This window comes from Bufo bufo, chromosome 8 (assembly GCF_905171765.1).
Source record: "Bufo bufo chromosome 8, aBufBuf1.1, whole genome shotgun sequence".
Classification (NCBI taxonomy): Eukaryota; Metazoa; Chordata; class Amphibia; order Anura; family Bufonidae; genus Bufo; species Bufo bufo.
The window spans coordinates 170,968,208-170,994,559 of record NC_053396.1 but is presented as its reverse complement, the minus strand read 5'-3'; positions in this window follow the sequence as shown (position 1 = coordinate 170,994,559).

Here is a 26,352-nt window from a genome sequence, read left to right as displayed (position 1 = left end):
GACCCAAAAAAATTTCATCAGCACTGAGCCGGAGGATCCAATTGGCTGTCCGTCAAGACACTGGACGATCCTTGACCCAAATTAAGGCCCTTACTGGTGCTGACTCCAGCCCCATAACCATCAGACAGCATCTGAAACTGAAGGGTTTCAAAAACAAAAAACTTATTCAAAGACCTCGTCTCCTTGAACGCCACAGAACTGCTCGTTTGGACTTTGCAAGAGAGCACCAAACATGGGACATTCAAAGGTGGAAGAAAGTTTTATTCTCTGATGAGAATTTTTTTTACCTTGATGGTCCTGATGGTTTCCAACGTTACTGGCATGACAAGCAGATTCCACCTGAGATGTTTTCTACGTGCCACAGTGGAGGGGGCGCCATAATGGTCTGGGGTGCTTTTTCCTTCAGTGGAACAATGGAGCTTCAGGAAGTGCAGGGGCGTCAAACGGCCCCTGGCTATGTCCAGATGTTGCAGAGAGCATTTCTCATGACTGAGGGCCCTCGTCTGTGTGGTAACGACTGGGTTTTTCAACAGGACAATTCTACAGTACACAATGCCCGCAGGACAAGGGACTTCTTCCAGGAGAATAACATCACTCTTTTGGCCCATCCTGCGTGTCCCCCTGATCTAAATCCAATTGAGAACCTTTGGGGATGGATGGCAAGGGAAGTTTACAAAAATGGACAACAGTTCCAGACAGTAGATGGCCTTCGTGCGGCCGTCTTCACCACTTGGAGAAATGTTCCTGTTACGACACTCACCGCCAGGTAGATGAAGCCGCCGTTTAGTGAATAATCCCCTTTCTCCAGAAATGCAGTTTTTTAATCCAGCCGATCGTCAAACTCCTTCCACAGCTAGCAATAAGCTCCGTCTTGAAGGTCAAACAGGAATCTTTTATTGAGGGCTACCCGCCTGTATTTATGCAGGTCCCCATCTGGTGGACACGCCCCTAGGGGACCAGAATGGAGACTGTGACACAGGACAGACATGCAGCACTACAGAGACAATACATCCCCACAATGCATCATGATTTCCTCCTCTCTGCCCTGGAGACACCCGAGGAGTAATCCAATTATCTCTCAAGACAGAGGGAAATCACCAATACACATGTGGGGACAACAGAACAGAAATCACCATTTAAACATACAATGTCACAACCCTTTTCAATACACAGACATTTAACATCTCACAATGGCACGAATTAGACCAGGAGTTCAAGTTAGTTCGAGTCCTTTGTGAACAATGAGGCCATTTAGGTTAACTAGCAGCACACTCCTCTCCTGGGTGGACGTCCGTTCGGTAGTTTCAATCGCTATTTGGGGAAACACACGAACAGGGGCCTACGGACAGGAAATCCAGCGAAATGAAGGCAAACAGACGAACCAGCAATATAGGTCTATACAGATGGATCTGTCACAGTTCCCACTCACCTCATGGAAACGCTTGCATCAAGCATGCCGAAACAAATTTTTGAAGTGATAAACAATAACGGCGGAGCTACTCATTACTGAGTTCATGTTTGGAAGTTGGATTTCTGTTTTGGGGGCGTTTAGTTTTTTTTTGGAGGTGTGGTCCTAAACTTTTGATCAGCTGAAAAACAGCCTGTTTCAGTTTATTTGTTGCTTTCATTAAATTGAATGCTCATTCTTCTTGTTGCATGTTGAAGCTCTACTTGGAACCTTAAGATCCAGCCATACTAAATATGATTTTTTGCCATTTTTCAAGTGGTCTTAAACTTTTGATCAGGACTGTATCAAGATACTACATTATGATGGATAAGAATAAATAACCCTTGGTAAATTTCACAAATTTTCTGTAATTTTCTTTTCTACTTCTGTTTAATCCTTTTCATCAACTGTAAGTGTAATTGAATAAACAAGTCTTAATGAAGACTTTATGTATACTGCTGTTTTTCAGGTCTTTTCACTCCTGATAAAGTTTTGGATTCTAAGGCAAATAACTGCTTTCATGGGAGAATAATGAGAATTCACCTACCGAAAAAATAAAGGAACTCTGAGTTTCTACACAAGTTTTTGTTGAGTCTATAGAATTTATTAAAGGGGTTTCCAGGGACGATAATATCGATGACCTAATCATTTAAGGTAATGGGAGTAGCACTGCAGTAACATTCACGACCAATAGCCAGTGTACACAGCTGTGCTGTTCTGATCAGCATAAGTTGCTTTATAATTTGAGTTGACTGCTAAAGAAGGATAATATTTGCATTTAATTTTCAATTCCATAACACCACCGAAAAGAAAATGAAAACAGCTAAAATATTGTAAATTTTTTCCCCCTGACCGTTCAGTTAAAAAAATACCTCTTTCCGATGAAAGTGTCCCTTTTAAGACCTTATGCAAATAAATGTTTACAAAACCATTACAGGACACTCACAGAGGTGCATGGAGCCTTAGAAAACAAAAAGGGCCTTGCTCCATCACATACCATATTAAAGGGCATCTGTCGGCATATTTGTACCTATAAAAGTGGCTGACCTGTTGGACGTGCGCTTGGCAGCTGAAGGCATCTGTGTTGGTCCCATGTTCATATGTGCCTGCATTGCTGAGAAAAATTACGATTTGACATATTCAATGGAGCCTCTAGGAGCAATGGGGGCATTCCTGTTGCATCTAGAGGCTCAGCTCTCTGTAACTGCCGTGCCTTCTTCAGGGTCAAGCAGGGTAAATGTGCTCAAAACTGTTCCTGTCAATCAAAGTGCAAAGGGCACTACAGTTGCAGAGAGCTGAGCCTCTAGGAATGACAGCAAGGCTCTGTTGCTCCTAGATGATCATTTGCATACATGAAAACTTAACCACTTGCCATCTGGGCCATTTGCCCCCTTCCTGACCAGGCCTAATTTTGCAAAACTGACATATCTCACTTTATGTGGTAATAACTTTGGAACGCCTTTATTTATCCAAGTCATTCAGAGACTGTTTTCTCGTGACAGATTGTACTTCATGATAATCATAAATTTGAGTCAAAATATTTCACCTTTATTTATGAAAAAATCCCAAATTTACCCAAAAATTTGAAAAATTTGCTATTTTCAAAATTTCAATTTCTCTGCTTTTAAAACAGAAAGTGATACCTCATAAAATATTTGTTACTTAACATTCCCCATATGTCTACTTTATGTTGGCATCATTTTGGAAATGTTATTTTATTTTTTTAGGACGTTAGAAGGCTTAGAAGTTTAGAAGCAATTCTTCAAATTTTTAAGAAAATTGCCAAAACCCACTTTTTAAGGACCAGTTCAGGTCTGAAGTCACTTTGTGGGGCCTACATAGTGGATACCCCCATAAATGACCCCATTGTAGAAACAACACGCCTCAAGGTATTCAAAACCGATTTTACAAACTTTGTTAACCCTTTAGGCGTTCCACAAGAATTAAAGGAAAATGGAGATCAAATTTTTAAATTTCACTTTTTTGGCAGATTTTCCATTTTAATCCAATTTTTTATTTAACACATCGATGGTTAACAGCCAAAAAAAATTCAATATTTATTACCCAGATTCTGCGGTTTACAGAAACACCCCACATGTGGTCATAAACTGCTGTATGGGCACACGGCAGGGCGCATAAGAAAAGGAACTCCACATGGTTTTTAGATGTCATGTCCCATTTGAGGCCCCCTGATGCACTCTTACAGTAAAAACTCCCAAGAAGTGACCCCATTTTGGAAACTAGGGGATAAGGTGCCAGTTTTATTAGTACTATTTTTGGGTACATATGATTTTTTGATCATTCATTATAACACTTTATGGGGCAAGGTGACCAAAAAATTGGTTGTTTTAGCACAGTTTCTATTTATTTATTTTTACAGCGTTCACCTGAGGGGTTCAGTCAAGTGACATTTTTATAGAGCAGATTGTTACGGACGTGGCGATACCTAATATGTATACTTTCTCTCATTTATTAAAGTTTTACACAATAATAGCATTTTTGAAACAAATAAATTATGTTTTAATGTGTCCATGTTCTGAGAGCTATAGTTTTTTTATTTTTTGAGAGATTTTCTTATGTAGGAGCTCATTTTTTGCGGGATGAGGTGACGGTTTTATTGGTACCATTTTGTGGGACATACGCGTTTTTGATCACTTGGTGTTGCACCTTTTGTGATGCAAGGTGACAAAAATTACTTGTTTTGACACAGTTTTTTTAATTTTTTTTTTACGGTGTTCACCTGAGGGGTTAGCTCATGTGATATTTTTATAGAGCTGGTTTTTATGGACGCGGCAATACCTAATATGTATACTTTTTTTTATTTGTTTCACTTTAACACAATAATAGCATTTTTGAAACCAAAAAAATGATGTTTTAGTGTCTCCATGTTCTAAGAGCTATAGTTTTTTTATTTTTTGAGAGATTTTCTTATGTAGGGGCTCATTTTTCGCGGGATGAGGTGACGGTTTTATTGGTACCATTTTGTGGGACATACGCATTTTTGATCACTTGGTGTTGCACCTTTTGTGATGCAAGGTGACAAAAATTGCTTGTTTTGACACAGTTTTTTATTTTTTCTATTTTTAATTTTGTTTTTATTCCTTACTTGGGGACTTTTTTTTTTTTTACATGTGAAACTTTTTTTTATTTTATTTTTCAACCCTTTATTTTTTTTAATTTTATTTCACACTTTTCGTCCCCCATAAGGTCATACAAGACCTCTGGGGGACATTTGCTTCACTTTTTCTTTTTTTTTTCACTGTTGATTTCTCCTGTAACTGGGGCTGACATAGTAGCCCCAGTTACAGAAGACATGCACCCCCAGAGAGGCTGTACAGCATAATACTGTGCTGTACAGCCTCAGTCCAGGGCTGATCGAGGTCTGTGGATGACCTCACACAGCTCCTGCACTCTCCTGCAGCGGTGAGCGCTGTGTATGCAGCGATCCAGAAGGCAGGGACACCTGGGAACTGTCCCTGCCTTCTCTAAGGGTTGCCCTGCTGTCACTGACAGCGGGCAACCCGATCAGCAGCTGCACGATTAGCGTGCAGCTGCGATTTCTGAAAGGACGTTTTAAAACGTGCTTTCAGAAATAGAGGTCCACCCATAGGACGTTTATATCCTATGGGCGGACGGGAGGAGGTTAATTTTCTCAGCAATGTGGGCAAATGGACCAACACAGATGCCTTCAGCTGCCAAGTGCACATGCAACAGTTTAGCAGTTTTTTTAGATACAAATCTGCTGACAGATGCCCTTCAAGGGTATGGCCACATAGGGTGGAATTTCTATTGTGGATTTTACTACATTTCTGCAGCAAAATCCAGTATAAATCAGTGGCAAAATCCACATACTTTATATGCAGATTTGTTGCATAGTGTGATAGTATTTCAAGCCAAAAGTTTTCTTAGTGTCTCACTCAGATGTAGAGATAAGCGAATTTCTCAAAAATTCGATTCGGCCAGGTCGTCAAATTTTCTGAAAAGATTTGCTTCGATCTGAATTTATTTGCGGCAAATCGCATGAAAAAACAGCTTTTTCAAGGCTGCAGAGAGCCTTTATAGTGGTGTAGAACTCTGTGCCTTGCAGTAACATGCATAGGGAGTCTGTTGTAGTACTGAAAAAATACTGTTAGTCCATATGACATGCAAAAAACTGGCTCTTAGAATCACTGCACACTTCACTTAATTGGGCAGTCATGGGGCCAAAACTGACCAAATAACTCAAGTATGAACTCAGCCTTACAGGTCAATGTTAGCGACAAGAAAAAGCGCACTCCTCGTCAGCTGATTCCACATAGATGTCTACAGAACCTGTTCTAAACGCTTATACATGTAGAGCCCCCCGACAGAGTGAAGAGGTTGTCAGCAGTAAGTTTGTGTTGACGTCTGTCAGTATGGGATCTACATCTCCACTGCAGGGTGGCAGATCGCTGTCTACACATTGCAGCACTATGGGTCCCAGTACTGGCTTACCTTGTAGGAGACGCAGGTGCCCGCCAGCATACCGCCGCATCCGTCCTCTTTGCCAGGTGTCATCTGATGCGCTATAGCACCTCTCCCTTTCTTATAGGAGTAGGCAGCTGGTTCCTGATTACCATCCCCACCCGGAGGCGGGATTATTTGTATTTAAGGCAGCTTCACTCATCATGAAGTGCCCAAGCGTGGTTGTTGTACCTCTTGACTCCCGCTAAAGCATTCCACTGTGTCTGTTTATTAAATTTCCTGGATTCTGACCTCTGCTTCGTTTGACTACGCATCTGCCTGCTGTCTGTTTATTGGATCACCTGGATTATAGACCTCTGCACTGCCTGACTACTCGTCTGCTCCTCTCCTCCTGTAAGTCTGCCTGGATCCAGATCCTGCACTGCCTGACAACGAGACTGCTTATATCTGCACTGCCTGACTATGCATCTGCCCATCTCCTCCTGTAAGTCTGCCTGGATCCAGACCCTGCGCTGCCTATGAGACTGCTTATATCTGCATGCTATATTGCTCTGAACTTTGTTGCCTGTATCTGTCAAGTGACTTTTGAATACTGTCTGCCAGTAAAGACCATCTGTTCCTTTATTCTGCCTTTGTTGGACTGTGTTCACACTACTGCAGGTAGCTGCATTCAAGGTAACAAGGGCAGACACCAGGGTCCTGTCTCTGAGAGTCAGCAGTCAGCAATATTGGACTAATTCCCAGTCCTCTATCAGCTGACACAGAGGATCCACATCCTCTGGTCGTAACAACGTCACTGATTATTTTGCCCTTCCTCTGATCCGTCAGAACAATAGCCCACAAAAAATGGATCCTGTCTGTGGAGCATACGCCTTCACTTGGTCAGCATTTTCTCAATAATCCATCAGTATTGCTAATGCCCAAAAAAAAACAGCAGTGGATCTAAAACAGAGGTGACCCGTGAATGGAATATTTGCATGTCTTCTGTGTTTTGTACCCACTCCTGCTTTTGGCTACCAAATCATAAGCCAATTCTGATGGGACCATACAGGCCTTACAGCTGCTACACAGACAGGATTCATTGTGCTTCTCATTTTTCCTGTCTTATGACAGATCAGAAGAAGGGTCAAACAAATGAGGATGTCAGCCAGACCGAAAGGCAAAATAGTGGCCCAGTCATGAAGTGGGGAGGGTGGGAACAGCATGAGGAGACCAGAGTGGCCCAATAACAGAGTATGGAGATGGTGGCAGCATCAGGAGACCACAGAGTGGCACAATGACAGTGTGGAGGTGGAAGCAGCATCAGAAGGCCACAGGCACAATGACAGAGTCTGGAGGTGGCGGCAGCATAAGGAAGTCAGAGTGTGACGGTGGCGGCAGCAGCAGCATTAGTAGGAGGCCATAGAGTGGCACAATGACAGAGTCTGGAGGTGGTGGCAGTAGCAGAATCAGGAGAAGGCCACAGAGTGGCACAATGACAGAATCTAGAGGTTGCAGCAGCATGAGGAGGCCACAGAGTGGCACAATGATAGAGTGTGAGGTGGCAGCAGTATGAGGAAGCCACTGAGTGGCACAATGACAGTCTGGAGGTGGTGGCAGCAGGAGTATCAGTAGGAGGCCACAGAGTGGCACAAATACTGAGTGTGCAGATGGCGTCAGCATCAGGAGACCACAGAGTGGCAAGGTGACATAGTGTGGAGGTGGTGGCAGCATCAGGAGACCACAGAGTGACAAGGTGACATAGTGTGGAGGTGGCAGCAGCATGACGGAGCCACAGCATGAGGAGGCCATAGAGTGGCATGACGACAAGAGATTGCGGATGTGGAAGCAGCATGAGGGGGCCACAGAGTGGCACGATGACAAGAGATTGTGGAGGTGGCAGCAGCATGAGGAGGCCACAGAGTGGCCACTTCATCTTTTCATTTATAGGGAATATGGGACAGAACAGAAGGCTAAAATTTCTCAACTTTATAAAGTGTTGCTTAAAACACAATTTAATAATACACCTTCTCCGGCACAAAAGGCTTGACAAATTGATCGTCCGTAAATTTTCCTTGAAGATTGGGATAACATATTGGCAAATTTAAGTTTACTTCCTAATAATTTAATGAAGTTTTGGTTCAATTTAATATTTAATAAATGTAATAATAAAAATTAAGTGTTGCCAAACAGGAGAGAATCTGCCAGTCTTCTGTTTATTCAACGACGTGGTTACGATGGAGAAAGCATTCCAAAAAACAATTTCTCTCCACCTGGAGATGAATCATGTGCGGTATCGGCTGCTCATCGACCCAGATACTTCTGGGGGAACCTGCCTGGCATGAACAGGCCTCTAGTAGTGTCACGGTCATATTGTTATTTGACCGTGACACAGTTGCCGTGCAGACTCGTTGGTGGCAACGTGTAGTTTTTGGTTTGCACGTGCAATTCCCCTTTAAGGTGTGCCTCCCTGCTGTTTGGTGTGCTAGGGGTTAATCTTCTAGCTAGTGGGGATTATGGTGTGCCATTGGTGTGGCTGCAAGCTTGATATATACCTTTGGCTTGCAGGCTGGAGGCAGTGGTTCTACAGCCTTGTTTGGTGATGGAGCTCTGCTCCTTGCCTGGGTGATGCTGCCCAGTCCTTGAGGGCCACCTTATTGGACATAAATTCTTTCCTTATGTTTGCTCCTGGTTCGCTACCTCACTTGTTATTTGTTAGGTGTGGGTTTATGTTCAGGGTGTGTTGTACGTCTTCATGGTTGTTACATGTCTGGGCTGTTGTTGGTGTTTGTCCCTACATGTATGTTTGACGTTTGCCCTGTATGTTGTAGCCTGTATGCAGCACTGCTTGGGGCTGCCATGCACTGCGTGAGCATGGGGGGCTCTGGCAGAGTTGGTATGCTGGATTCCTGTGTTGGTTGTTTGTACTGTGACCTGCTGTGTGTTCAGGCTCCTGTACTGATGCACGGGTTCCAGTTGAGGAGGCTTTGGCAGGTGAGTTGTCTTGTTGTTCTTATCTGCCGATCCTCTTGCTGTGAATGGTCTCTCCTTTTCCCTTTGTTGCTAGGCCTGTGGAGACTCTGGTTCATCCGTGTCTTGGATGAACCTGGTTGTCTCTGGTCCCTGTCTCCTAACCTCAGGGAAATTCAGGGATTTCAAGGTTCTGAGGTTTTAAGCGTATGGGCCCTCCTACCTTATGGGTCGGCTCATACAGATTTAGGGATGTTTTAGGAGGTGACCTGCTCCCTTATTTTGGCGTACTGGCCTAGCAGCTACCCTTTATCTCTTTACATTGTATGGTGGGGGGTTTCACCCAACTTCCCACCGTGACAAGTAGCTACAGATAATGAGAAGACATCAAGATACGTCATTAAAGATTTTACCGCATATAACCGCAGTGCTGACTGCTGAATAAATTTTGTTTTTCGACCGAAATACTTCTATAAAGATTTTACCACATATAACTGCAGTGCTAAACGCTGAATAAAATTAGTTTTTCGACCAAAATACGTCAATAAAGGTTTTACCGCATATTACTGCAGCGCTGAACGCTGAATTAAATTTGTTTTTCGAATGAAATACTTCAATAAAGAATTTACCACATATAACCGCAGCGCTGACCCCTGAATACATTTTGTTTTTCAACCGAAATACTTCAATAAAGATTTTACCGCATATAATTGCAGCGCTGACCATTGAATTAATTTCGTTTTTCGACCAAAATACATCGATAAAGATTTTATCGCATATAACTGCAGAAGTGAAATGCGTATATATTTTTTGTTTTGTACTGTAATAGGCCACTTAAACTCTTTCACCACAAATAAATTCAACATTGAAGTGCGTATATTTTTTTCCTTTTTGTACTGAAATAGGACACTGAACGCTTTCACCACATATAACTGCAGAAGGGAAATGCGTATATATTTTTCCTTTTTGTACTGAAATAGGCTATAAACTCTTTCACAACAAATAAATGCAACAGTAAAGTACATATCTTTTTTTCCTTTCTGTAATGAAATAGGACACTGAATGCTTTCACAACATAATATAACTGCAGAAGTGAAATGCGTATATATTTTTCCTCTTTGTACTGAAATAGGCCACTAAACTCTTTCAACACAAATAACTGCAGAAGTGAAATGCGTATATATTTTCTTTTTCCAGAAATATAAGGCTTTTCAACATAGCGCTTGCACCCCAATAACAAGAACAAATTGCTGGAATGCAAGAGCTGTATAATGGCTATTTGAATCCCCAAATAATATTTCCCTGCACTTGTAAATTGCTTTTTTTTTTCACAATGAGGTTTTTCTAGCACGGTCCCTAGCGATTTCAGGCGTCTCTCTCTGCACTAAGATGCTGTGAAATGATTCCTCCTTATCGTTTCCCTGCGATTTACATAGTGCTTACCTGCACTTATAAATCGCTTTTTTTGACAATGAGGTTTTCAGTATAACTCTCCCTATGGTTCAGCCCAGAGTTCTTTGCTCCATGTCCTCACACGTGTAGCTGCCATTTTAGGAAAAATTGCGATTTGTTACCATGAAGCGCGAGGAAATTCACATTAGTTGCGAATTGAATTTTTCATGAAATTTGGATCGAATTCCACTTTGTCAACTTCGATTTGCTCATCTCTACTCTAGCAGTATTAACATTTTTATAGTGATTGGCAAAGTTTTGCAGCAGTATGATGCATATGATAATTGGCTATTTTCACATAATGTTTTCATAAAATAAATGGACCCGAACAAACCTCTGTGTTGTGTCTGCTTCTCTCCATACAGTGATCACTGTATATCTTTGTGAATTTGGAACACTAGACGAAAGGAGGCTGGAATCCTAAACTGCAGTCTTAAAAGGAAACAATTCTAACGGTAGGTTACTGTGTATTTGCAGCAGATTTCACCCTATGCATTACAAAGGGTGAAATCCATGTTGCAAATCCACTGCATAGATTGGAAATCGTGTTACATGAGGTCAAAATGTGGTTGCCTCAGTTGCCGGTCCCCTTTCAATGTATATGAGTGCCATAATGTGAACTATTATAATTGTCTATAATTATATGTTAAGTAGTGTTTAGTGTTGAGCGAACAGTTCGAGCATAGTTCGGGTCCGTACCGAATTTTGGGGTGTTCGTGACACGGACCCGAACCCGAACTTTTTCGTAAAAGTTCGGGTTCGGGTTCGTCGTTCGGCATGTATTTTGGCGCATTTTGAAAGGCTGCAAAGCAGCCAATCAACATGCATCATACTACTTGCCCTAAGATGCCATCGCAGCCATGCCTACTATTGGCAAGGCTGTGATTGGCCAAGTGCAGCATGTGACTCAGCCTCTTTATAAGCTTGTGCGCACGTCGGGACGTGCTCACTCCCGATGTGAATAGAACAGGGATAGACGCAGCTGATGCTAGGGCGAGAATAGGCAGGGATAATTGAATAACTGGAAGCAAATTTCTCTCCTCCACCTGTGATTCATCTGAACAACTGCAGCTGAGCTGCTTTTTTGATAGGGATTGGCTATTTTTAGAGTGGCCAGAGTGATTTTTCCATCCACATGTACCTGGGCTGACCGCCGGCCGCCATTTTGCGACTTGTAGTGCTGCAGCAGAAGCTGCCACAGTGTGCATTCCAAAGCTCCAAACAAGTCAGACATCTACACCTGGGATTCAGACCAATAGCGAGTTAGCAGCACAGTCCAAGGCTATTTTTTTTAAAGGTTGTGCAGACCATTTTGTGGCACATGTTACTGGGCTGATAGGCGGCGGCCATCTTGGGACTAGTGCTGCAGCACAATCTCTCCCAACGTCCATTAATCACTTGTAATAGTGGTCTGTGCCATAGAAATCCTACATCAGGGACTTGGGTGTGCTTGTGTCACCCCTACTAATACCAGTCCACCTGTAGTCCATACAGTGAAAAGCCATAAAGTATTCCAGTGAGGGAATTTTTTTTTTATTTAAAAAAGGCCAAGTTAGTTTATCTGGCGTTCAATATACTAGATACAGTTAGGCCTGCGTTTCATACATCTGGAATTAGCAAACTAATGTGCTGGGGTTGGGAAAACATATATGTACCCATACTAGAATCTGTCAAAGAAAGCGGTACTCACATATAACAGTCATTCCATCTGTAATCCATACAGTCAAAAGACTGAAAGTATTCCAGTGAGGGGATTTTTTTTATTTAAAAAAGGCCAAGTTAGTTTATCTGGCGTTCAATATACTAGATACAGTTAGGCCTGCGTTTCATACATCTGGAATTAGCAAACTAATGTGCTGGGGTTGGGAAAACATATATGTACCCATACTAGAATCTGTCAAAGAAAGCGGTACTCACATATAACAGTCATTCCATCTGTAATCCATACAGTCAAAAGACTGAAAGTATTCCAGTGAGGGGATTTTTTTTATTTAAAAAAGGCCAAGTTAGTTTATCTGGCGTTCAATATACTAGATACAGTTAGGCCTGCGTTTCATACATCTGGAATTAGCAAACTAATGTGCTGGGGTTGGGAAAACATATATGTACCCATACTAGAATCTGTCAAAGAAAGCGGTACTCACATATAACAGTCATTCCATCTGTAATCCATACAGTCAAAAGACTGAAAGTATTCCAGTGAGGGGATTTTTTTTATTTAAAAAAGGCCAAGTTAGTTTATCTGGCGTTCAATATACTAGATACAGTTAGGCCTGCGTTTCATACATCTGGAATTAGCAAACTAATGTGCTGGGGTTGGGAAAACATATATGTACCCATACTAGAATCTGTCAAAGAAAGCGGTACTCACATATATCAGTCATTCCATCTGTAATCCATACAGTCAAAAGACTGAAAGTATTCCAGTGAGGGAATTTTTTTTATTTAAAAAAGGCCAAGTTAGTTTATCTGGCGTTCAATATACTAGATACAGTTAGGCTTGCGTTTCATACATCTGGAATTAGCAAACTAATGTGCTGGGGTTGGGAAAACATATATGTACCCATACTAGAATCTGTCAAAGAAAGCGGTACTCACATATAACAGTCATTCCATCTGTAATCCATACAGTCAAAAGACTGAAAGTATTCCAGTGAGGGAATTTTTATTTTATTTAAAAAAGGCCAAGTTAGTTTATCTGGCGTTCAATATACTAGATACAGTTAGGCCTGCGTTTCATACATCTGGAATTAGCAAACTAATGTGCTGGGGTTGGGAAAACATATATGTACCCATACTAGAATCTGTCAAAGAAAGCGGTACTCACATATAACAGTCATTCCATCTGTAATCCATACAGTCAAAAGACTGAAAGTATTCCAGTGAGGGGATTTTGCTTATAAAAAATAATATATTTCATTGTGGTGCGAGTTGAATCGCAACAATGAAGAAAAATACTATTAAGGGACGAGGACGCGGTCGTGGTGGTGTCCGTGGAGCCTCTGTTGCTGGTAGAGGACGTGGCCGTTCGGCCCCAGGCGCACACAGTAGGGAACGAACTCCCTCAACTAGCCGGCAGAATGTACCGCAATATCTCGTGGGGCCCAATGCCGCTCTTAGGATGGTAAGGCCTGAGCAGGTACAGGCATTAATCGATTGGGTGGCCGACAGTGCTTCCAGCACGTTCACCACATGGTCTTCCACCCAGTCTTCTGCGGAAAGCGCACAGGTGGCACCTGAAAACCAAGCCCATCAGTCTGTCACATCACCCCCAAGCATATCAGGGAAACGGTCTGAGCCACAAGTTATGCAGCAGTCTCTTCTTCTGTTTGAAGACTCTGCTTCCAGGGTTTCCCAGGGGCGTCCACCTAGCCCTTCCCCAGTGGAGGAAGACATACCATGCACTGACGCACAACCACTTATGTCTCCAGATGAAGAGGACATGGGAATACCACCACAGCAGAGTCACCGACTCTCTGATGATGACGAAACACAGGTGCCCACTGCCGCGTCTTTTTGCAGTGTGCAGACTGAACAGGAGGAGGTCAGGGAGGGAGACTGGGTGGAAGACGATGCAGAGGACGATGAGGTCTTAGACCCCACATGGACTGAAGGTCGTGGCGATGACTTTCACAGTTCAGAGGAAGAGGTAGTGGTGAGACCGAGACAACAGCGAAGCCAAAGAGGGAGCAGGGGGCCAAAGCAGACGAGCCGCCGCCCCCAGAGTTCGCCTGCTACTGGACATCGCCAACAGGGACCCAGCCCCACAAAGGCAGCTTCAAAGAGTTCCCTGGCATGGCACTTCTTTAAACAATGTCCTACCGACAAGACCCGAGTGACTTGCACGCTCTGCCATCAGAGCCTGAGGCGAGGCATTAACGTTCTGAACCTCAGCACAACCTGCATGACCAGGCATCTACATGCAAAGCATGAACTTCAGTGGGGTACACACCTTAAAAACCAGGCACTCGCTGAGGCTACCCCTGCTCCCTCTACCGCTGCTGCCTCGGCTTCCGCCTCGAGAGGAATGTTGCCACCTGCCGAGCAGCAAACAGAGGATGTGCCACCGACACCACCACCACCGCCACCGTCAACTAGCGTCTCCACTATATCACACAGCAGCGTTCAGCTCTCAATATCTCAAACCTTAGAGAGGAAGCGCAAATTCCCCCCGAGTCACCCTCGAGCCCTTGGCCTGAACGCCAGCATTTCTAAACTGCTGGCCTTTGAAATGCTGTCATTCCGGCTGGTGGACACAGACAGCTTCAAACAGCTGATGGCCATGGCTGTCCCGCAGTATGTGGTTCCCAGCCGCCATTACTTCTCCAAGACAGCCGTGCCTTCCCTGCACATGCAAGTGTCCGATAAAATCAAGTGTGCACTGCGCAACGCCATTTGTGGCAAGGTCCACCTAACCACAGATACGTGGACCAGTAAGCACGGCCAGGGACGCTATATCTCACTAACTGCACACTGGATGAATGTAGTGGCGGCTGGGCCCCCGGCGGACAGTTCCTTGGCGCACGTCCTTCCGCCCCCTAGGATCGCAGGGCATCATTCTCTGCCTCCTGTAGCCTCCTCCTCCTACTCGGCTTCCTCCTCCACTGCTTCCACCAGCTCATCCGGTCAGCCACACACCTTCACCACCAACTTCAGCACAGCCCGGGGTAAACGTCAGCAGGCCATTCTGAAACTCATATGTTTGGGGGACAGGCCCCACAGCGCAAAGGAGTTGTGGCGGGGTATTGAACAACAGACCGACGAGTGGTTTCTGCCGGTGGGCCTCAAGCCAGGCCTGGTGGTATGCGATAATGGGCGAAATCTCGTGGCAGCTCTGGGACTAGCCGGTTTGACGCACATCCCTTGCCTGGCGCATGTGCTGAACTTGGTGGTGCAGAGGTTCATTCACCACTACCCCAACATGTCAGAGCTGCTGCATAAAGTGCGGGCCGTCTGTGCGCGCTTCCGCCGTTCACATCCTGCCGCTGCTCGCCTGTCTGCGCTACAGCGGAACTTCGGCCTTCCCGCTCACCGCCTCATATGCGACGTGCCCACCCGGTGGAACTCCACCTTGCACATGCTGGAGAGACTGTGCGAGCAGCAGCAGGCCATAGTGGAGTTTCAGCTGCAGCACGCTCGCGTCAGTCGTACTGCCGAACAGCACCACTTCACCACCAATGATTGGGCCTCCATGCGAGACCTGTGTGCCCTGCTGCGCTGTTTCGAGTACTCCACCAACATGGCCAGTGGCGATGACACTGTTATCAGCGTTACAATACCACTTCTATGTCTCCTTGAGAAAACACTTAGGGCAATGATGTTAGAGGAGGTGGCCCAGGTGGAGGAGGAGGAGGAGGATGAGGGCTCGTTTCTAACACTTTCGGGCCAGTCTGTTCGAAGTGGCTCAGAGGGAGGTTTGTTTAAGCAGCAGAGGACAGGTTCACAAGTCGCCAGCCAAGGCACTGTACTGGAGGACGAGGAGGATGAGGAGGAGGAGGTGGAGGGGGACGAGGATGACGCAAGTTCACAGCGGGGTGGCAGCCCAGGCCCATCACTGGTGCGTGGCTGGGGGGATACGGTGGACGATGACGATATGCCTCCCACAGAGGACAGCTTGTCCTTACCCATGGGTAGCCTGGCCCACATGAGCGAATATATGCTCCAATGCCTGCGCAACGACAGCAGAGTTGCCCACGTTTTAACGTGTGCAGACTACTGGGTGGCCACCCTGCTGGATCCCCGGTATAAAGACAATGTGCCCACTTTAATTCCTGAACTGGAGCGCGACCGTAAGATGCGCGAGTACAAGCGCACGCTGATAGAGGCGCTCTTGAGAGCATTCCCACATGTCACAGGGGAACAGGTGGAAGGTGAAGGCAGAGGAGTGGCAAGAGGTCGCCAACGCAGCTGTGTCACGGCCAGCTCATCTGAGGGCAGGGTTAGCATGGCAGAAATGTGGAAAAGTTTTGTCTCCACGCCACAGCTATCTGCACCGACACCTGATACGGAACGTGTTAGCAGGAGGCAGCATTTCACTAACATGGTTGAACAGTATGTCTGCACACCCCTCCACATCCTGACGGATGGTTCGGCCCCATTCAACTACTGGGTTTCGAAATTGTCCACGTGGCCAGAGTTAGCATGTTATGCCTTGGAGGTGCTTTCCTGCCCGGCGGCCAGCGTTTTATCTGAACGCGTATTCAGCACGGCAGGGGGCGTCATTACTGACAAGCGCAGCCGCCTGTCCACAGCCAACGTGGACAAGCTGACCTTCATAAAGATGAACCAGGCATGGATCCCACAGGACCTGTCCCTCCCTTGTGCAGAGTAGTCCTTATTAACTGCCTAAAACATGTCTTGTGCTACGGGCCACTTCTTTATTTGATACAAATTTTATGAAACCCACAGTTGAATGAAACTCTTCTCTGTCTGGGCGCCGGGGCCTAACCAGATGAAAGTGGCCGGTTAAACTAACGGGTGACATGAAGCCATAACCTCTGCCATGCTACCTCTGTCTTCTGTCTGGGTGCTGAGGCCTAAGTCAAATAAAGCGGTCTTCTGCTGTGCTGGGGGATATGAAGCTAATCTCTGACCTCTCTCCTCTGTCTGGGTCCAAAGGCCTAAATCACTGAAAGAGGCCTTCTCCTGTGGTGTGTGATATGATGCCAGAATATGTGCTGTGGGGCCTCTCTCCTCTTCCTGGGTGCAGGGGTCAAATAAACTAAATTGTGGCCTACTCCTGTGGTGGTTGATATGATGCCTGATTCTCTGATGTGGAACCTCTCTCCTCTGTTTGGGTGAAGGGGCCAAAGTAACTAAATGGTGGCTTCTCCTGTGGTGGCTGATATGATGCCAGAATATGTGCTGTGGTGCCTCTCTCCTCTTCCTGGGTGCAGGGGTCAAAGTAACTAAATGGTGGCTTCTCCTGTGGTGGCTGATATGATGCCAGAATATGTGCTGTGGGGCCTCTCTCCTCTTCCTGGGTGCAGGGGTCAAAGTAACTCAATGGTGGCTTCTCCTGTGGTGGCTGATATGATGCCAGAATATGTGCTGTGGTGCCTCTCTCCTCTTCCTGGGTGCAGGGGTCAAAGTAACTAAATGGTGGCTTCTCCTGTGGTGGCTGATATGATGCCAGAATATGTGCTGTGGTGCCTCTCTCCTCTTCCTGGGTGCAGGGGTCAAAGTAACTAAATGGTGGCTTCTCCTGTGGTGGCTGATATGATGCCAGAATATGTGCTGTGGGGCCTCTCTCCTCTTCCTGGGTGCAGGGGTCAAAGTAACTCAATGGTGGCTTCTCCTGTGGTGGCTGATATGATGCCAGAATATGTGCTGTGGTGCCTCTCTCCTCTGTCTGGGTCCAAAGGCCTAAATCACTGAAAGAGGCCTTCTCTTGTGGTGTGTGATATGATGCCTGAATATGTGCTGTGGTGCCTCTCTCCTCTTCCTGGGTGCGGGGGTCAAAGTAACTCAATGGTGGCTTCTCCTGTGGTGGCTGATATGATGCCAGAATATGTGCTGTGGGGCCTCTCTCCTCTTCCTGGGTGCAGGGGTCAAAGTAACTCAATGGTGGCTTCTCCTGTGGTGGTTAGTATGATGCCAGAATATGTGCTGTGGGGCCTCTCTCCTCTTCCTGGGTGCAGGGGTCAAAGTAACTCAATGGTGGCTTCTCCTGTGGTGGCTGATATGATGCCAGAATATGTGCTGTGGTGCCTCTCTCCTCTTCCTGGGTGCGGGGGTCAAAGTAACTCAATGGTGGCTTCTCCTGTGGTGGCTGATATGATGCCAGAATATGTGCTGTGGGGCCTCTCTCCTCTTCCTGGGTGCAGGGGTCAAAGTAACTCAATGGTGGCTTCTCCTGTGCTGATTGATATAAAGCTGATGGTTGTGCCATCTGACATGGTTGCCAGGGTCTGATTCAATGGGGGCCTACTCCTGTGGTGGGTGATCTAAATGCCTGATTCTCTGCTGTGAAACCTCTCTCCTCCGTCTGGGTGTAGGGGTCAAAGTCTTTCAAAGTCGCCTTCTCCTGTGCTGATTGATATGAAGCTGATGGTTGTGCCATCTGACATGGTTGCCGGTGTCCCATTAAATTGTGGCCTACTCCTGTGGTGGTTGATATGATGCCTGATTCTCTGATGTGGAACCTCTCTCCTCTGTTTGGGTGAAGGGGTCAAAGTAACTAAATGGTGGCTTCTCCTGTGGTGGCTGATATGATGCCAGAATATGTGCTGTGGGGCCTCTCTCCTCTTCCTGGGTGCAGGGGTCAAAGTAACTCAATGGTGGCTTCTCCTGTGGGGGCTGATATGATGCCAGAATATGTGCTGTGGTGCCTCTCTCCTCTTCCTGGGTGCGGGGGTCAAAGTAACTCAATGGTGGCTTCTCCTGTGGTGGCTGATATGATGCCAGAATATGTGCTGTGGTGCCTCTCTCCTCTTCCTGGGTGCAGGGGTCAAAGTAACTAAATGGTGGCTTCTCCTGTGGTGGTTGATATGATGCCTGATTCTCTGCTGTGAAACCTCTCTCCTCCATCTGGGTGTAGGGGTCAAAGTCTTTCAAAGTCGCCTTCTCCTGTGCTGATTGATATAAAGCTGATGGTTGTGCCATCTGACATGGTTGCCAGGGTCTGATTCAATGGGGGCCTACTCCTGTGGTGGGTGATCTAAATGCCTGATTCTCTGCTGTGAAACCTCTCTCCTCCGTCTGGGTGTAGGGGTCAAAGTCTTTCAAAGTCGCCTTCTCCTGTGCTGATTGATATGAAGCTGATGGTTGTGCCATCTGACATGGTTGCCGGGGTCCCATTAAATTGGGGCCTACTCCTGTGGTGGGTGATCTAAATGCCTGATTCTCTGCTTTGAAACCTCTCTCCTCCGTCCGGGTGTAGGGGTCAAAGTCTGTCAAAGTCGCCTTCTCCTGTGCTGATTGATATAAAGCTTATGCTTGTGCCATCTGACATGGTTGCCAGGGTCTGATTCAATGGTGGCCTACTCCTGTGGTGGGTGATCTAAATGCCTGATTCTCTGCTGTGTAACCTCTCTCCTCCGTCTGGGTGTAGGGGTCAAAGTAACTAAATGGTGGCCTACTCCTGTGGTGGGTGATATGATGCCTGGTTCTCTGCTGTGGGACCTCTCTCCTTTGTCTGGGTGCTGTGGTCAAAATAATAGTAAGTGACCTTCTCCATTGGTGGGTGACTTGAAGCCTGATTCTGTGCTATGGGACCTCACTCCAATTAATATTGTTTAATTTTTATTTATTTTATGTTAACTCATCATTTCCCTATCTACATTTGTTTGCAGGGGATTTAACTACATTTTGCTGCCTTTTGCAGCCCTCTAGCCCTTTCCGGGTGTGTTTTACAGCCTTTTTAGTGCCCAAAAGTTCGGGTCCCCATTGACTTCTATGGGGTTCGGGTTCGGGATGAAGTTCGGGTCGAGTTCGGATCCCGAACCCGAACATTTTTCGAAAGTTCGGCCGAACTCGTCGAACCCGAACATCCAGGTGTTCGCTCAACTCTAGTAGTGTTCTATGACTACAATACCACTTAAAAATAATGTTCAAAACTGTGAATTATTATACTGTATTAAATAGTTTGGCATGTAAAAGGACCATAAAGATTGATGATCCTCTTACGAATGACGAGCCATAGGTGTGCTTCCATGATTATAGTAGTTTAGCCTCATGCTATATGTCCATTGACTCTGCAACATATAGACAACTACATTTAGCATTTTAATGTTTTCCTTATGAATGAAGATAGTTATTATCCCTGCGAATTGAGTTAAAAATGCTACAGCCTGACACAAGTAACTGAAATGGTGATCTCGGGGGATAGCAGCGCACTGTATTTCCTACTCAATAGATAAATAATTCATGAAAATGCTATTACATTCCAAGCCATTTTATGTTTTCTAGTAACAATTATTGTGAAAGAGATGCAAGCTCTGAACATGAACCGAATGCATAAAAGAGTTGAATTAACCATTCATTTTTATCTTTGCTTTCATTTTACTATTTCAAAAGTTTTCTAAAGAATTTCTTTTGCCTTAAAATTAGTGTTTTCTGAATACAAGTCAAATTTCTTACTCATTCATCAAGATGAATATCCTTGCTTAGTATCTTGCCTCTGCAGCTAGATTCTGCAAATGTGTTCCTAATGTATTCCTGAAATATTGAAAGCTTGTGCATTGACAAAGTAAAGTATAAGGTCCAGCCTGGTGCTGATATAAAAGGGTCACTATGAGTGTTCCAAAAATCAGATGTCAAACTAGAAAAGAAGAAGTGATGGATGAACATCGGTCGGGACGGTGCGCAAACGCGATCAAATGTTCGCAACCTCAAGTTCGCGGCAGGCACCATTCATTTTAATGGCAGACGAGCCTGAAAAACCTTCAGCTCATATTTGCAGCTACCAAATACTTAGTAGAAGTGCACAAATAATCACACAACATATACAGTGACATACTAGAGGGGGATCAATGACAAAAAATCCAACAAAAAATATGTGTCTTAATCAGGAGACATTTTTATGCGTCTTAAAGGGAAATTCTCTGAAATGTGCCCTGTCGGAGCCTAGAAAAAGGCATAAAAGAAATTCTGATTATGTGGCTCGAGATACATTATGCGGTCAACGGATAAAAATTTTACTGCAGTCCACTGTACTACAGACACCAAACATTAGGCATTCACCAGACAGAAAAGATCAAGTGATTATGTGGCCGGAGGTATATTACACGTTCAATGGATATCAATTTTACTGGAGGCCAGTACAAATAAAGGTCAAATACATATGTTTAAAAGAACAAAAAATATAAAATTGGTTTAAAAACATGGCTATCGAAATCCCCCCTCTTAAAAAAAAAATCAAACTTATTGGGAATTTCACAAGAAAAACAATGGTGTGCTTGGTTTTAACGTACCTTTATTCTTTCATGAGTTATTTACAAGTTTCTGACCACTTATAAAATGTGTTCAATGTGCTGCCCATTGTGTTGGATTGTCAATGCAACCCTCTTCTCCCACTCTTCACACACGGATAGCAACACTGCAGGAGAAATGCTAGCACAAGCATCCAGTATCCGTAGTTTCAGGTGCTGCACATCTCGTATCTTCACAGCATAGACAATTGCCTTCAGATGACCCCAAAGATAAAAGTCTAAGGGGGTCAGATCGGGAGACCTTGGTGGCCATTCAACTGGCCCACGACGACCAATCCACTTTCCAGGAAACTGTTCATCTAGGAATGCTCGGACCTGACACTCATAATGTGGTGGTGCACCATCTTGCTGGAAAAACTCAGGGAACGTGCCAGCTTCAGTGCATAAAGAGGGAAACACATCATCATGTAGCAATTTCGCATATCCAGTGGCCTTGAGGTTTCCATTGATGAAGAATGGCCCCACTATCTTTGTACCCCATATACCACACCATACCATCAATTTTTTTGTTCCAACAGTCTTGGAGGGATCTATACAATGTGGGTAAGTGTCAGACCAATAGCGGTGGTTTTGTTTGTTAACTTCACCATTCACATAAAAGTTTGCCTCATCACTGAACAAAATCTTCTGCGTAAACTAAGGGTCCTGTTCCAATTTTTGTTTTGCCCATTCTGCAAATTCAGTGTGCCGATCTGGGTCATCCTTGTTGAGATCCTGCAGTAGCTGGAGTTTGTAAGGGTGCCATTTGTGAGTAGCTAATATCCGCCGAAGGGATGTTCGACTAATGCCACTCTCCAGTGACATGCGGCGAGTGCTACGCTGTGGGCTCTTGCTGAATTAAGCTAGGACAGCCACTGATGTTTCTTCATTAGAGGAAAAAAAGAGAAAATGCAGCAGCACTCTGCAAATCAGACAAAGTACAACAATGCTTACAAAAATTATGGTGCTAATACTACGCTTATTTATAAAAGCGAGATGCTTGGACAATGCATTTTGTACAAAACCATCCAAGCCCGTCTGCCGAATGTCAAGGCGATCTCTGTTAGATGGGTCCTAACAATAAATACTACCTGTTATGCGCCATAATGACCGCCATAAAATTTTGCGTCATTATGGCGCATAACAGGTAGTATTTAGTGTTAGGACCCGTCTAACACAGATCGCCTTGACATTCGGCAGACGGGCTTAGATGGTTTTGTACAAAATGCATTGTCCAAGCATCTTGCTTTTATAAATAAGCGTAGTATTAGCACCATAATTTTTGTAAGCATTGTTGTACTTTGTCTGATTTGCAGAGTGCTGCTGCATTGTCTCTTTTTTTCCTCTAGGTCTTTGCCATGGCAGCGTGCACCTGCGCAATGGGAGGTGCTGACTAACCCCCTTTTTTTTTGCAGTTTCTTCATTAGAGACAGATTTCATGCGTCCACATTTTGGCAAATCCAACACTGAACCAGTTTCACGAAACTTAGCAAGCAGTTTGCTAACTGTAGCATGGGAGATGGGTGGTCTCGTAGGGTGTCTTGCATTGAAATCTGCTGCAATGACCCGGTTACTGCGTTCACCAGACATCAACACAATTTCTATCCGCTCCTCACGTGTTAACCTCGGCGACATGTCAATGGCTGTAAACAAAGAGAAACTTGTAAATAACTCATGAAAGAATAAAGTTACGTTAAAACCAAGCACACCATTGTTTTTCGTGTGAAATTCCCAATAAGTTTGATGTGTCACATGACCCTCTTCCTATTGAAAAAACAAAAGTTGGATTCAAAATGGCCAACTTCAAAATGTCCGCCATGGTCACCACTTATCTTGAAAAGTTTCCCCTCTCACATATACTAATGTGCCACAAACAGGAAGTTAATATCACCAACCATTCCCATTTTATTAAGGTGTATCCATATAAATGGCCCACCCTGTATAATATACTTTCTATGCTAGAAAGTATATTATAAGTATACCACTCCCCTCATTAAGTCATACCTATTGATAGCACATCTATACCAGTCCTTAAAATGACTTTTGTGGCCCTATTAGCTAGCATCTTTTGTCCCTAACAGTCTGTCCCTGCTCCACACAGCAACCTCTCCCTACACTGGCAAAAATATTTACTGAATATAAAATGGCGGCCAGATCGGGTTTATTTATAAGGTAAGGGGTGTGTCCATGTGCTGAAACATCTCAATTGGCTGTCCTGTACCACCTGATGGATGTGTCATGGGTCAAAGTTCTTCACAATGTAAAAGAATATGGCACCGGCGGACATCAACATATGTTCGAACCGCAAGGCCATCTCTAAAAAGAAGTAAATGCTTCTCATCATTCTCCAGAATCTGCTGATGGGCGGGCTTTAGCGCTCCCCTAGCCATTTTACAGGCTAAGGGAGTGCTAAAGCCCTCCCATTACTGCTGGTGACATCACTGGGCTCATTGCTAGATGGAATGCTCTGCCTAGCTTACTCATGAAGAGCCCTGTACGTCACCGGATCTCCAGAAAAAGCTTTTGCTCTGCGCAATACAGCACAGGGCAAGGAAAAGCATCGGAGTATGAAATGCTCCTATGCTCATGTCAGAGGGGCTGAGGGGGGGGAGAAGGGGATATGTCCGTAATCAGCTCTGAAACAGGACAACCTCTTTTATTTAGAATAGAGAGTCTATAGATGCGATTATTTGATCAACCGGTATCGGCCACTGTGATAAATCTGACACAGTAACCTCCCCAACTCAACCCTGTTCAGCATAAATGCTGTGGAATGATTCCTCCCTATCCTTTCCCTGCACCTTGAATAATCTTTCCCTGCACTTGTAAATTGTTATTTTTTTTAGCACAATGACGTTTTTTCTATCACTGTCCCTAGCGCCTGCAGACGTCTCTCCCTGCAATAACTACACTGGAAAATGGCAAAATCTAAGAAGGCTGACGCTATTTATAGGGCTGTGACATCACAGTGCTGGCTGGCTGCTGATTGGCTGCATGCATGGAATTATGGGTGATACCGCTTTACAAGAGTTCATTTCTCCATGTCCTCACACTTGCAGCAGCCATTTTAGGAAAAAATGTGAGTCGTTACCACAAAGCGCGAGGAAATTCGACTTCGGTGCGAATCAAATTTTTCCTGAAATTCACTCATTACCATTTTATTGTCCATCACCTAGTCTCTCACTGTTTCGGAATTGTTGAGACCCTGTGAGATAGGACAAATTGCATCCCCATAGTCTAAACATCTGATGTCACTGTACCTGACAACTATGATCTTTCTTGTACTTTTTACTAATACGACATTTCTATAAATATAGGTTTATTATTTATACAGTATGTTTTCCTTTTTGTATATGCAAATAGTCTGATGAAATTCTAGCAATTATCAACCAAAAACATTCACTTTCCTGCCTTGCCGTTGAACATTATTATTTTCAATAAACAATCTGTAGTTAAAAATGCTGGAGTATTGGTCTACATTGATCACTGGGTTGGGAACCTACAGATGGCACATTGACACAAGGCCAAATGTGCCATGATTAATCTCTTAGATTTATTTTGCTACAGGGTCATCTTTAACATTGAATCCCATTTTTTTTAACAGAATAATACTGTAAAAAACTAAAGAAAAAGTCTGGTTATTTTTTGTTGAATTCATTAAGCTGGAGTGCTTGGGTCAGATTTGTGTTTTTCTGGTTTTAGTTAATTCCTAAAATAGTTTGATTATCCCAGGGCTCTTATCAGTGATGTATCTCCTAGCTATAAATCTTCTGTTGGTATGATCAGCTGTCTTCAAAAAAATCTGCAAAATGCCTCGAGAGCGTACACTGCTTTTCATAGCAGAGCACAATAGAATGAGTGTTTACAGAATTATGTCACTTGTTGAAGCCAGAGGTTAGAGTGGCACAGCCCACCCATTGTGTTCACAGCACAACAGCTCAGATGGTCTGTCAATATTTGCATGAAATTTAGTTTATGCTTTAGAGAAAAAAAAAGAGAAGTATTTTGACTTTAATTGTTTTCCACCTATAATGGTAAAATTATTACAGAGATAACACAAGGTGCAAATAAATGAGGCACCCACTCAAGGCACAAGGCTACTAGACTTGACTTTCAAAGGCAAAGGTAGGGAAAAGCAAACGGCCTGCTATAGCAGAGTTATACCTATGGCGTAACAGCAATTTCCCCATACAATTCAATTGTAAAGCATTGCAGTCTATGGTATAAGACGAGGATCACATTTTCAACTCCCTTAGGGGGACTAAAATGAATATGCATTAAAAGTTACAAACCAAAGCCAAATTGTGTTCATATGTGACAATGGGATATATAAGCAATTATGTCCTTTAATGTTGGTTCTGAGGGGTTCTGGGTCCAGGGCTCGTGTTTACTCCTAGTTATTGCTAAACCCTAAACTGGACAGTAAGCGGAGCTAGTATACTCTAAGTACTCATGCCCTCACTCCTATGCTTTTCTCCAGTACATAGTCTCATAAATACCCCAAATGGTATCAATAAAAACTATAGATCAACTCAAAACAAAGAGCTCTCACACGGCACTATAAATAAAGATGAGCGAATCAAAGCTGATGAACTGGAATTCGATCCGAATTTCAGGAAAAATTTGATTCGCACCAAAGCCGAATTTCCTCACTCTTCGTGGTAACGAATCACAATTTTTCCTAAAATGGCTGCTGCACGTGTGAGGACATGGAGAAAGGTACTTTGGGAAGGCGGTATCAACCATAATGCCATGCATGCAGCCAATCAGCAGCCAGCCCTGTGATGTCACAGTCGAATAAATAGCAGCAGCCATCTTAGATTCTGCCATTTACCAGTGTACTTAGTGCAGGACGAGATGTCTGCAGGCGTTAGGGACAGTGCTAGAAAAGATTTGATTGTGGTGAAAAAACGATTTAGAAGTGCAGGGAAAGAATAGGGAGGAATCGTTCCACAGCATTTGTGTAGAACACGGTTCAGTAGGGGAGGCTACAGATTGGGTAATAGGAACAATCCTATTACACCTTGGTGTACTGACTGGGGATCCAAATTGACATTATACAGCTCTGTCATTCCAGCAAACCGTTCTTGTTATTGGGGTGCAAGTGCTGTTTGATACAGCCATTAACAGGGTTTATTACAAGGAAATATT